We start from the raw sequence: 13,129 nt of genomic DNA, 5'->3' as shown, positions 1-13,129 counted from the left end.
ATATCTTGGATGAAATCTGCCAAGTTTTCATCCAACCGCTGTACACGATAATAGTACTTCTGAATATGTGAGGACCTTGCCCTAGCCGGAATGAAGTTAGCTAGCAAGTGAGCGTGGAGTCTTCAATAGATGATTGTTCGGCAATGGCTCTTACTATTTTGTCTGAGAGAACACCAATTGCATAAGGATAAATTATCTGCAAAATTTGACATGGAGAAAGAGAAAAAACAAGAGCATGGTCCTGAAACTCAACTAAAAACCTTAAGAATGAAATTACTTCACTGGTGGTATTAACAGAAAACTTAGAGATACCTCTGAGCAACATTGCTAATGGATGAGGCAAGTTGCTGAACCCAGGTGACATAGTAGGTAAAGGTTTAAGTGGCAAAGAAGTTAATTCAGAACGTACATTATTCAACGAGGTACGGCGTTCAGACTCGTTGTCCAATGGGGCAGAGATTGTTTGAGCTCCAACGGTTTTCCTATTGACTTCTCCCTTAGGAGGCCCTTCCTCGCTACCTGCATTCACCGTAGTGGGTTGATCAGTTTTGGGAGGAACTTCCCCAGTTAACAATTGGGTAACCTTACTGGACAATTCAGAAAGATTTTCAAGAACCACACTAGCTTCCTTCCTCTGAACGTCATTCAACTTCAGAGACAACAGATCGTTAACTCTATTAGAAAAATGAAATAACCTGGCTTGCACACGTTTAATTTGATTGGGAGAAGGATCATTTTCTTCAAAAAAGGTAATTACAGATGCCAGCTCAGTAGTATTGTCCGTGATCGTGGAGAGAGAGTCGTCAATTTCTTTCTCTCCCAAAGTGGGGATGGAAATGGGCAAATCAAGGGACTCTCTAAGCTTATTTGTGTCTACCGCAACCGTACCTCCAGATTGCACGTTTCTAATAGTTAATTCATAGATCAACTCCTCCTTGCGCAAATAGTTAAGATGGAGAACAACGCGAGGGCCGGGCATGATGACAAAGCAATTTTGAAAACAAACGGAAAAATCAAAAAATTCCAGCAACTGAGAAAATTGTTAGAGTTCGAAAATAAGGCAATGTTTAGCCGTCAAAAGGGGCTAAATTGAGACCCATTCAACCACGCTCTGCTACCACTTGTTACCGTGGTTTGGTGGATTAGCAGAGGTGAAAGAAGGTGCGGGGGTGAACAGGTCTCAAAATACGAAATTAAAGTTAAGATAAAATTTAACAAGGTTATATTTTCTTTTCAAGATTAAGAAATAACAAATAGAACAGGTACTCAGTAGCCGAAACACAATTAGAAAATGTACAATTACAGTGATTACAGGATTTGGGCTCCGAGAGCCAGACACACAATTCTTGAGCTATAAGCCCAACCTTACGATATACAGAATTCAACAAAGGGGCAGAAGATCCCAATCATGCCTAGGAGCACTTGCTCCTCTTTACACGGTAAAGCCTCCTCGAGGCATACAACAACTCAATTTTCAAGAAAGAGCAACTCGCTCTCAAAATTTAAGCCTATCAAAGGCCACACCAAACTTCACATTCAAGTTGTCCTCCAAGGACATGAAAACAGGGGTAAAAATACCCAACCTACTGAGGCCTATTAAGTAAGGAAACAGGTAAATTAGATGGCCTCTAAAATACCAACTTGAGAGGAGGCGTTCTTGCACTCCTAATACATTTTATATAAAACCTACTTGGCACTAGGCCGTTACTGCAAGGGCTAATCCCATACTAAAGAGGTGACTTTTAGAAGGAAACAATTTACATTACGTTAAGGAAGAAACGGTTGTGAAAATAAGTTCACCTCAATGCAATATGAGTGGGAGCTCGAGAGGGTTAAGCACTCTCTATTCCAATATGTAGTTTAAAAGATAGAATTGATACAAAGTGTCTTTACATTTTAGGGAAAAGTTACATGGTGGAAAGGCTTCGGACCTGCCCCGAGAGTTAAACTGCTGAGCTGACAAGAAAAGAAGTTATTAAACGGCCATTACCTGGTGGTTGAACTGCTGCCCGAAGAAAGAGGCGCTTCCCGCCCCCTGCTACGTACTTTACGCACTGATAGATGTTACTGAAGTGGCCCGGAGACCCGAAAATCAGCAGTTTATATACCCTCGTGGAAAGTTCGAGGCGTTTCAGGAATGAGAACACCCTCCCACAAAAATTTTATTGGTTAACGACGAAAACCCCTACACTAGATGAGGAAGAAACACCTTATTGGTGGAAAATTAATTACAGAAAATTATGATTGGCCAGTTTCAAAACTGGCAGAAAGAAAGGGTTAATATTGCCAACTTAAACAATAACTGAAAGAAATTTAACAAAGAACAAACTTATGAATTCAAAATTTCTCCAAAAACATAGTTCTTTTACTTCGCACTAGGGTGCACAATTGTAGTTCTTCAGTAGTGCCATCTGGAAGAGAATGTCCACACTTCTTACTACAGGCAAAACAAAAATACATCGAAAACGACCCAGTTCAGAAACTTCAAAATTTACAAGTAGTGACATCTTCTGAGAAACTTGAAAATTAACACAGTAGATAAAGTTCAGACTTCCTCCAGTAGAGGAGTTTCAACTGGCGCAAAGTTTGAATTAGCGGCGTGGAGGTGTACCACCCGGTACACTTATAATTGACACATTAAAGGAAGTGCTGTAAATGTGCTGGAATTTTAGCACTGATTATAATAAAGAAGTGTTCGTTGTTAATTGCACAAGAAATATTGCTAATAAGGTGTGCTTATAGCTGCAATAAACCTGCATGCATCATTGACACTATCTTGTTCTAACTGGGCGCTCTATCTACTGGTTTCAGTCTCACATGTACATTTGACAATATGAAAGTGTTAGAAGTATGAGTGATTCAAGTAATACCTTTCCTTCCGCAGTCAATTCCTGTAATGAATAGCGAGGTGACGGATCGGTTGGTAAGAGCATTTCAGTAAAGCTTGAAAAACTGATAAGCCTATAAAATAGCACCTTCTGGCTCTATGAGGAAAGCAATTAGAAATTACCTACTACTCATTTCATTGGCGTCTAGGCTTCATGCGACAGCTGATGGTGTCACTGTTGAGGATCTGTCAAGTCATCGGATATAACACTCGACAAATATCAGTTCTTCAATAGGGAAGCAAACTTAGACATTGTTTCAGAGGCCAGCTAATCCCGAAGAGAAATTTCTTAAATAAACGTGAACCGAGAATTGGGATTCGAACCCACTCTCTTCGGAATGCAAGCTCACAGCTACGTGACCCAAACCACAAAGCCACTTGCTCAGTCATTAGAACAGCAATCATCACCATAATCAGTCTGAGTAATTCTATCGGAATGAACTACTTCTCAGAGACTAACTCAAACTAGAGACAAAGTAGTCGAATCTAAGGGACTAACGAGTTAAGCTCGGGGACGAACTCGAATTGAACTACATTCAGAGGATAAACTCGAAATAAACCCTATTTCAGATTCAACTACATTTCAGGACTAGCATGAGTTGAAGTGCATCTCACGTACTAGCTCGAAAAACATGGAAAATCTCGTATCCAAGGAAATCTTCAGAGCTCTCCTAGTGGAAAAGACTTACCCGTCATCTGGCGGGCAGCACTGGGAAATAAGCAGCCAGTATCGATTTGTAGCGATCGTTGTTGAAATAAACAGTATAAATTGCTTTGTATATACAGGGAGCAACTAGCATCAGACGCCTGAGCAACAATAATTCTAAGAAGGAAATGTTTCATAAAGGTTGTGTAATTTTATGAAGATGAACTATTGAGGAGAAAATTCGAATTTTTGAATGCGCTGCAATAGGCGACCCGACGCAAAATAAAGCCGTGAATGGATATTTTCCCTATTAAATGTCCATCGTATATTGTAAATGAAAGATAGACACTCGTAAGACTACTAAAGGATGACTGCGTAGTTGTACTTCCTCTTAAAACAATACTTACCAGCACCACCAATTCTCCTCTCTGCACGAGTTTACGTTGAGAATAAAACTATGCCCCGCAAACCATCAGATGCCACGATAACTCACTTCCTTTTCACATTTACTGGAAGAACACAATTATTTGATCTTAAACAAATAACATAATCGAAGTGCACTCATTTGCAAAATAAATTGCGTACCATGAACGAATCGCGCGATTATAACGAAGGTTGCCACGCAGTATCGCCATTGGCTGATATTTGCCTCATTCTCATTTGCGTTTAATCCTGGTAGATTACCGGGCGAGTTGGCCGAGCGGTTAGGAGCGCGCAGCTGTGAGCTTGCATCCGGGAGATAGTGGGTTCAAATCCCACTATCGGCAGCCCTGAAGATGGTTTTCCGTGGTTTCCCATTTTCACACCAGGCAAATGCTGGGACTGTTCCTTAATTAAGTCCACAGCCGCTTCCTTCCCATTCTTAGGCCTTTCCTATCCCATCGTCGCCATAAGACCTATCTGTGTCGGTGCGACGTAAGCAAAGCAGCAAAACAATCGTGATAGATTGCGCGGAAAAGCCAGCAGGGGCCGTACATGTCCCTCCCTCATTCAAAGATTCAAGACACCGAATACGGCCTTGGTACAGGCATGCACACAAGTGATGTCCCGAGATAAACAATCAATACCGTCCCACTCCAGTACTGAAACGGAGGGGAGGGACAGAAGGGATATTGTTCAAGGCCACTCCAGTACCGAAAAAGAGGGTAAGGGATTGAACAGGTACATCAGTACTGAAGGCACAGTGTGAATGGCGAATGGCCATTGTGCCCATTTCAATCACAACAAAGTCTTGTAGCGGGCTGTCTGCCTGCTGGAATGCGTTAAGCGAGGATGTGGCGGGGTGGGTTGGGGTGGAGGGGAATACCATGCTTTGTTCATATCGGGGCAGTATTTCTGTGCATGCATGTACCAGTGTGAGCAGTGTGAGCCACAGAGCTCATTCGACGATCCTTTGACCAACAAAATGAGTTTGAGAGAGGCCGCATTGTCGGCCTAGGAGAGGTGGGTTGGACGTTTCAGCGCAATGTTCACCACTCGAACCATTCTGACTACACTGTGCGTTGGTGTTGGACATGGGGGTAAACACACCCGTCGACTTCGATGGACCACCATGGGGGAGGATCGCTTCATCATCCACCTATATCCACTAGTACCATATCTTGGCAGCTAAAACTGGATCAGTCGTCGCGGTGTCCCTTACGACGTCTACCATTACGACCTGAGCATCGCCGAACACCTCAAATTCTCCCAGGAACGAGCAGAATGCCAGCTTGTGTTCAGCGATGAATCACGGCTCTGTTTGGATACAGATGGCCGTTAAATTCGAATCTGGAGACGTCCTGTCCAAAATAATGGCACACGTTTCCTTATAGAGAGGAACAGCGGCCCAAATAAGAGGTGTCATGTTATTGGGTGCAATTTCCTATGATTCCTGCTCCTCACTGGAAGTGACTGAAGGAATTCTAACGGTGCGGCGATACGTCCAGGAAATACTACGCCCGTGAGTCTTTTCCTTCCTGGTGCAGCTCAGTAATCCCATTTTCCAGCAGGATAATGCCCGGCCTCACAGCACCTGCATTCCTGATGGCAACATGCATCCTTGGCTAGAAACCGTCACAAGATTTCTCGGCTATCGAGAACATTTGGGCCAGACTAAACGGCAACTTCGGATGGCGGCAATCACTGCAGCTTTGGAAAGTCAATTGCGCCAGCTGTGGCAGGATCTTTCTCAGGAGAACGTCCGACGTACCAATCGACCGTCTCCGTGCTACGGTACTAAGTGAATCCTGCAAGTGTTTGTTACCCTGCAATAAATACTAGGTGTGGTATAATCTTTTAATTTATACTATGACGTAACTGACTCAGAAGAGTATGGAAAATGACACTTTACCGAACTGCTTTATTAGAAATCGACCGGGCGAGTTGGCCGTGCGCGTAGAGGCGCGCGGCTGTGAGCTTGCATCCGGGAGATAGTAGGTTCGAATCCCACTATCGGCAGCCCTGAAAATGGTTTTCCGTGGTTTCCCATTTTCACACCGGGCAAATGCTGGGGCTGTACCTTAATTAAGGCCACGGCCGCTTCCTTCCAACTCCTAGGCCTTTCCTATCCCATCGTCGCCATAAGACCTATCTGTGTCGGCGCGACGTAAAGCCCCTAGCAAAAAAAAAAATATTAGAAATCGTCTCTAATAGAACTCCGTTTCACAGTAATACAAACACGGATAATGGAAGAGATTATGAATCAGTGAGCACCGAACTTAGCCTTGTTTTTGCCGGGCTGAGTGGCTCAGACGGTTGAGGCGCTGGCCTTCTGAGCCCAAATTGGCAGTTTCGATCCTGGCTCAGTCCGGTGGTATTTGAAGGTGCTCCAATACGACATCCTCGTATCGGTAGATTTACTGGCACGTAAATGAACTCCGGCGGGACTAAATTCCGGCACTTCGGCGTCTCCAGAAACCGTAAAAGGAGTTATTGGGACGTAAAGCAAATAACATCATTATTAACCTTGTTGAACTATTACTCCGCCTGGTTGCAGCACCGTACCCACCTACACCAAAAATTGCTTCTCTGCTTTTCTGGTTCAAGTTATCTGCCGCCATCACGATGTTGAGTGTCCGACTCCATGGCTAAATGGTTAGCGTGCTGGCCTTTGGTCACAGGGGTCCCGAGTTCGATTCCCGGCAGGGTCGAGAAATTTAACCATAATTGGTTAATTTCGCTGGCACGCGGGCTGGATGTATGTGTCGTTTCATCATAATTTCATCCTCATCACGACGCGCAGGTCGCCTACGGGAGTAAGATCAAGTTATCTACATCTGGCGAGCCGAACTTGTCCTCGGACACTCCCGGCACTAAAAGCCGTTGACTAATGTATAGGTTAATCCATTTCTGAAAGATTAATATCGCATATATCACAGTATATCATAAAGTTCGCATTACACCTACCTACATTAATCTTCCCGTGGACGGAGACGGTAGAATAACATCCACTGTATCCCCTGCCTGTCGTAAGATGCGACTAAAAGGGGCCCCACGGACTCTTAATTTGGCAGCGGTCCCCTGTGCGTGGGGCGGTACAAGAACACCCGCGGTATTTCTTACCTGTCGTGAGAAGCAGCTGAAAAGGGGCCCCAGGGGCTCTTCACTTGGGAGCGTGAGTTGGTGACCACGGGGCCCTTAGCTGACTCCTGAGATTGCTTCCACTTACTTCTACCAGGCTCCTCATTTTCATCTGAACGGTATTGGGTCACGAGGACTAGGGAGTCTTCCACTTTCACGCCCTTCGTGGCCCTTGTCTTTCTTTGGCCGATACCTTCATGTTTCGAAGTGTCCCCTTCGATTTTTTCACTCTGATTAATGTTGATAGATGATTGCTAGTTGTACTTCCTCTTGAAACAATTATCACCACCACCATTTGGGAGCGTGGGTTGGCGACCACATGATCTTAGCTGAGTTCTGGCATTGCTCCCACTTCCTTGTGCCCTGCCTCTCACGTAAATCTCTTCTATCCTATCTCCCGTAGTCATAACTTGTTTTCTTCAGGCCCCGATGGTATTAATTTTACGAGGCCTAGGATTTTTTTTTTTTAAATTTTCACGCCGATCGTGGCTATTTCCTTTCTGTTATCAATATCTTAATTTTTCGAGGGACTGGACCTCTTCCTTTTTCCTCTCTCAATAGTGTTATTAGAGAATGGTTTCCCAGTTATACTTCATCTTAAAACACTAGGCCCTAATCACCAGTGTCCGATCAAACCCTAATTGTGTCTATAGGCAGTTGAGCTGTTCGGGACCCCCTTGACAAATTCTTTCTACCAAGTATTTAATTTCATCCCCAAATTTTAATAAAACAGCTAACAAAGCCATACAACATAAAATTACTAATTATGTATTAACATTTCAATTACTTTAGAGCAAAACAGTATTATTTAATATGGTTAAGCAATATAACACAGCGCTACACAACAGAAAAGAATACGTTAAATCTAAACGAACTAACATCACGTCCTTACTTCTTTTGCAATGAAATCACTGAGGTTTTTTTTTTCAAGAGATCATGTTCAGTAGAAATAATTACAAGAAAATTTAGTCGCTTTTATGCCACTGAAGTTCATTGCCAGCACTTAAGTAGTTTTACTTGAAAAATGACCATTCAGGAGACGCATTCGCTATGCTGAGACTCCTATAAAACCCCAATAAATACTGTTGTGGCATTTAGAAAAAATGATTGCACTTTGTTTAAAAATATGATGCTATATGACAATGAAGGAAAATCGGATAGTAAAACTGGTCGCTAGGAACATCCTTATGTGTCAACTATGGTAACAGGTGTCAAATTGCAAGCTTCATACCCTTCCCATCTACAATTCATGAACTGCATGAAAGACCATGCTGTTTGCACAACAATAATGATTTCAGAGGAACTCATTTCGCCATTGTAGTTCAGAAACGATTCGCAGATGTATTCGTAAACATCGCAGTACGCACAGCCACATAATTTAATATAGGTGGTCTAAATTTGATCTGCTCTCTTGGGGCTTCCCCTGTGGGTGGAGGCGGTAGGATAACTCCCTCGGTACCCCCTGCCTGTCGCAAGAGGCGACTAAAAGGGCTCCAAGGGCTATTAAATTTCTCGCGAGAAATTTCTGGAGTTCTCGATAGCGGTATCCCCGCATTGTGTGGCGAGCAGCGTGATGCCGGCTTGCAGGCGGACGGAGCTGAATGTTGTTTGTGCCGAGTATGCGAACAGCCAACCACGGGCCTTCTCCATTCCGTACATACGTGTCAGCAAGCGACTAGGGCGTTCATTTCTTTCATTTCTACTGAGATGTATTTTGACATACATTGACATACGCATTCTGACATTGTATGCAGCGGTAAGCACATGGATAAGTAGGCTAAGTACAAAAACTGACGGCTACTGTAGGTACACATATCTGGATACTAGAGACGTGCATTATTCGAACTCGAGATGGGGCGAGATACACCTTGCTACATATGCAAACACCATTACGCCTGAGTGGAACGTGTAATCTAAAATGCCTGAGTTTGCTCCAGTTCTTTCGACAGGTAGGTGTACATACTGTAGTTATCAGACCCCACATTCAATATCGCATGACCACTACTTGTGTTTACCGATATTTTGGTGACGATGAAAATAATTCCTTACAATGTTATAGAGTATTCGCGTCATAATTAAGTTCTTCGGTATATGACGGTGCAATGTGTAATTGTGTCTAATTGTACGCGACAACTTTAAGACGATGTCCGAAACGCGACGTAAGTCGTGGATGTCTGTTATTTTGAAGAGCTGCCACATACCACAGCCCGCTGTGTTGTTTGTTCAAAAGAAGTAAAATACGTCGGCAGAAATACATCTGGGATGATCCGGCACTTGAAAACACATGTCAATGAAGGGGAATCGTCACAGAACACATCCGGCCCGGTCTGAATCACAAGAAGCTACCCTGTCGACAACATTTGCGAGGTATCCAGGAAGGTGTACATCCTATCCACAGTTTAAAAAAAAAAAAATATAAGGGTTATTCAGCTAAGATGTCCACATGAAATAACTCGTGAACCGTTTAAGATACTGACATTCTGTTTTCCCTTTGTTAATGATATTAAGGAGCTCATAGTTCAACATGCAGTGCGTTCGTAGGCTTCTGACAAAATGTATCGGCACACACGTTTCCATATGAGAAATGCTGATGATATACTATCAACCTTACACGCGTAGTTACTGGGACGTCGCACAGATCGCAGCACGGGAGAATCGATCTCGAGAGCATTGCCCATCAATCCTGTCGAAACAACTGGAGCAAAATCAGGCATTTTAAATTACACGTTCCACTCATACGTAATGGTGGTTGCATATGCAGCAAGGCACATCTTACCTCGTCTCAAGTTCGAATAATACACGCCTCTAGTATCCAATTGGGTACATATCCCATATAGAGTTACTCACAAATTATATAGGGTTTTTCAGCTAAGATGTCCACCTCAAATAAGTCGTAAGCAATTTAAGACACCCACATTCTGTTTTTCCTGTCGTCAATGGCATTAAGGGGTTCATAGTTGAACATGCAGTACTTTTCCAGGCTTTTGATAAAATTTATTGGCTCAAACTTTTTCATATGAGAATGTTATTTCACGCAATAACTGCTTATGGTATACTATCAAGTTTACACTCGTAGTTATTGGAACGCTGCACAGATCGCAGTACAGGAGAATCGGTCTCGAGATTCTCGAGATTTGTGACGTCGAGTGCCGAGCGAAAGCGTTGCCTATCACTATGCCAGGCACCTCACTTTCATCTATCATATCTGACCTCTCTTGGTCAACTCTTGCTTTATTTCAGATCCCGACGGTATTAGCGCGTTCGAGGCCTTCATTTTCACTCCTTTCGTGGCCCTTGGCCGATCCCTTCCACTGTTTTCCCTCTGATTAGTGTTATACAAAGGATGGTTGTCTAGCTGTCCATACAATAGTCACCACCACCTCTCTAGGTGCGCGGGGCCCATAGACGGCAGGCTAGTCTCCCTATTGGGTAATCCGGCACTGATAATCACGAGCACTTGTTTTACTATTATTATTATTATTATTATTATAATCCATTTTATATTCCTCAACACTTGTTCCAAATGGCTGCAGTGCCAATAGTTTCTACAAGAGCAATGTTAAAGTAATATAGTATACTGCTGCCGTGAGATATGATGCAACATTACAATGGAAACATGTTACATGATATCCGTTTGAGTTCAAAGCTTGATATCCAGGCAGAAAGTACAGTATGCTGACTACCTTTCCTTCAAATACCATTGATTTTCGACTAAGTCTCCACGATCATATCATTCTCCTACATTTTCATGAGAAACTTTAAGGTTGACTTTAGCCTTCTTCCATAGATCTCTAAGATTATCAGGATCTATTGTCTCTGGTAATATGTCAATAAGTGACCAAAGATTAGAGGGCGGCGTGTTAGGAACAAATTTAAACATGAGAGATGCTGGACTGAACTTGTGGGACTCATGAACCACCGAATTTAGAGCGAATGCTAACCAATGCAGGGACGTATCCCACCTGGAGTGACCTTCATGATGGAATGCGATTAAAGCAGATCTAAGATTACGATTGACTCGTTCAGCCAGTAAGGTGAAGTGGTTACGTGTGAGATAGACAGGTCAAAACAAAATTTACGGAATTAGTTAGATGTGAATGCCTTAGCATTATCAGAAACTATATAATGACAAGGACCGAAGGAAGCAAAAATAGTATTCAAACAAGATATTGTAGACTGAGCGGTTGCCAGCTTAGTCGGAAATAACCAAGAAAATCTAGTGAAGCCGTCTACACACCAGAATATATTTATTTGCGTTCCCCTTTGATTGTGGGAAAGGTCCGACGTAGTCTATATATACACGTTCCATGGAGCGCGAGGCTTGATGAGATGACAGCAAGCCTAGCTTAGTGGACAAAGTGGGCTTACTAAGTAAGGAAGATTTACAAGCTTTTACCAATTCTCTGATTTCACCGTCCCTACCTTTGCAAATAAACATCTCTCAGAACTTTTCCCAAGTTTCGAAGGAGCCTAAATGCCCCCCTAATGGGGTCTCATGATAGTACTTGAAGATCATAGGCACAACCTCAACTGGAACGACTACTTTCATCTTTTAATCGTGCCCCAAAGGGCAACACAAAACCCCGTTCCTCAACATATAAGGGACGAAATGTTTCCCAGAAGAAGGGGTTTCCATAACAGGAGCCAGCACAGGATCTTCACGTTTATATTTTTCAATATCCCGAAATAACATAGGGGCATCGGTTAGAATAGCATTAATACTCGAAGGTACGGACATGGGAAGAGAACTGTCTTCCGGTTCAGTCGTCTCCACTTCATGAGAAAACATCCAGCTTAGTCCGTCCGCAACAACATTGTCAGATCCTCTGATATGCCTCACATCAAATTGGAAAGCAGAAATCCTGATGGCCCAGCGGGCTATACGATCCATACGACGAGGCCTACCTAACACCCAACTCAAGGCTTGGTTATCTGTTTCTAGGTCGAATTTGACATGTTCCAGATGGAGGCGGACCTTCTCTAACGCAAACAAAACTGCCAAACCCTCAAGTTCATAGATGGAATATTTGGCCTCTTGAGCCGATAAGGTCCTAGAAGCATATGCGATGGGTCGCTTCCCGAGTTCCGTTTCCTGAAGGATAACAGCAACCGCCAATGACGAGGCGTCTGTTTGGACGATGAATTTCTTAGAAAAATCTGGTATTGCTAATACAGGGGCGTTACAAGGAGCTAATTTCAGATCTTCAAAAGCGGCTTGCTGAGACGGCCTCCATTCAACTTCCTACGGAGTAAGTTCAAGGGCGCTGCTCTGTTAGCGACGTTAGGAATAAATTTCCTGAAGAAATTCACCATGCATATGAACCTGGCAATGCCTTTGATGTCTTTAGGAGTTTTGAATCCGTGGCAAAAGCTGTTAGATATTTCGATTATTCAGCTACAGGTATCTGGTTGTACGCTTGATTAAGATCCAGGATGGTAAAAAACTTGGCTTTCTGAAACCATGAAAAACAAGAGTGAAGATCAGGAAGGGGCACAGATTGTAACACCACTTTACGGTTCAAAACCCTGTAATCAATTACAGGCCTGAAGCCACCTTGTGTTTGTGGCACAAGAAAAATGGGCAATGAATATGTCGACTTAGGTCGAATTATTCCATTCTTCAACATTTGATCGATGATCTCAAGAGCCTTCATTTTAGGTGGGGACAGTCGATATTGCAGAAACCTAACTGTAATCGAATCCATAACCTCAATCTTGTATTCGATAAGGTCAGTGACACCAAGAGTATCAGAAAATACATCAGGAAAAGACTAACACTATTCACGAATACTTTCAGCCTGCTCCTCAGGTAGATGTCTAAGTTCTAACAACATCTCATCCTGGGTAAGCGAAACAGAAGATCATGATGCAGAATTACATTTTAAAAGAGGAATCTTACTATTATTAGCAAATTTGAAGGTGCACGACTTGATCTGAATGTCGAGCATGAGACCAGTAGAAGACATGAAATCGGCCCCCAATATTACAGGGCAAGACAAGTGTTTAGCAACGAACAATTTTATTCTCCAGGTAAA

Source organism: Anabrus simplex, chromosome 5 (genome assembly GCF_040414725.1).
Source record: "Anabrus simplex isolate iqAnaSimp1 chromosome 5, ASM4041472v1, whole genome shotgun sequence".
Lineage (NCBI taxonomy): Eukaryota > Metazoa > Arthropoda > Insecta > Orthoptera > Tettigoniidae > Anabrus > Anabrus simplex.
This window is presented reverse-complemented; position numbering follows the sequence as displayed.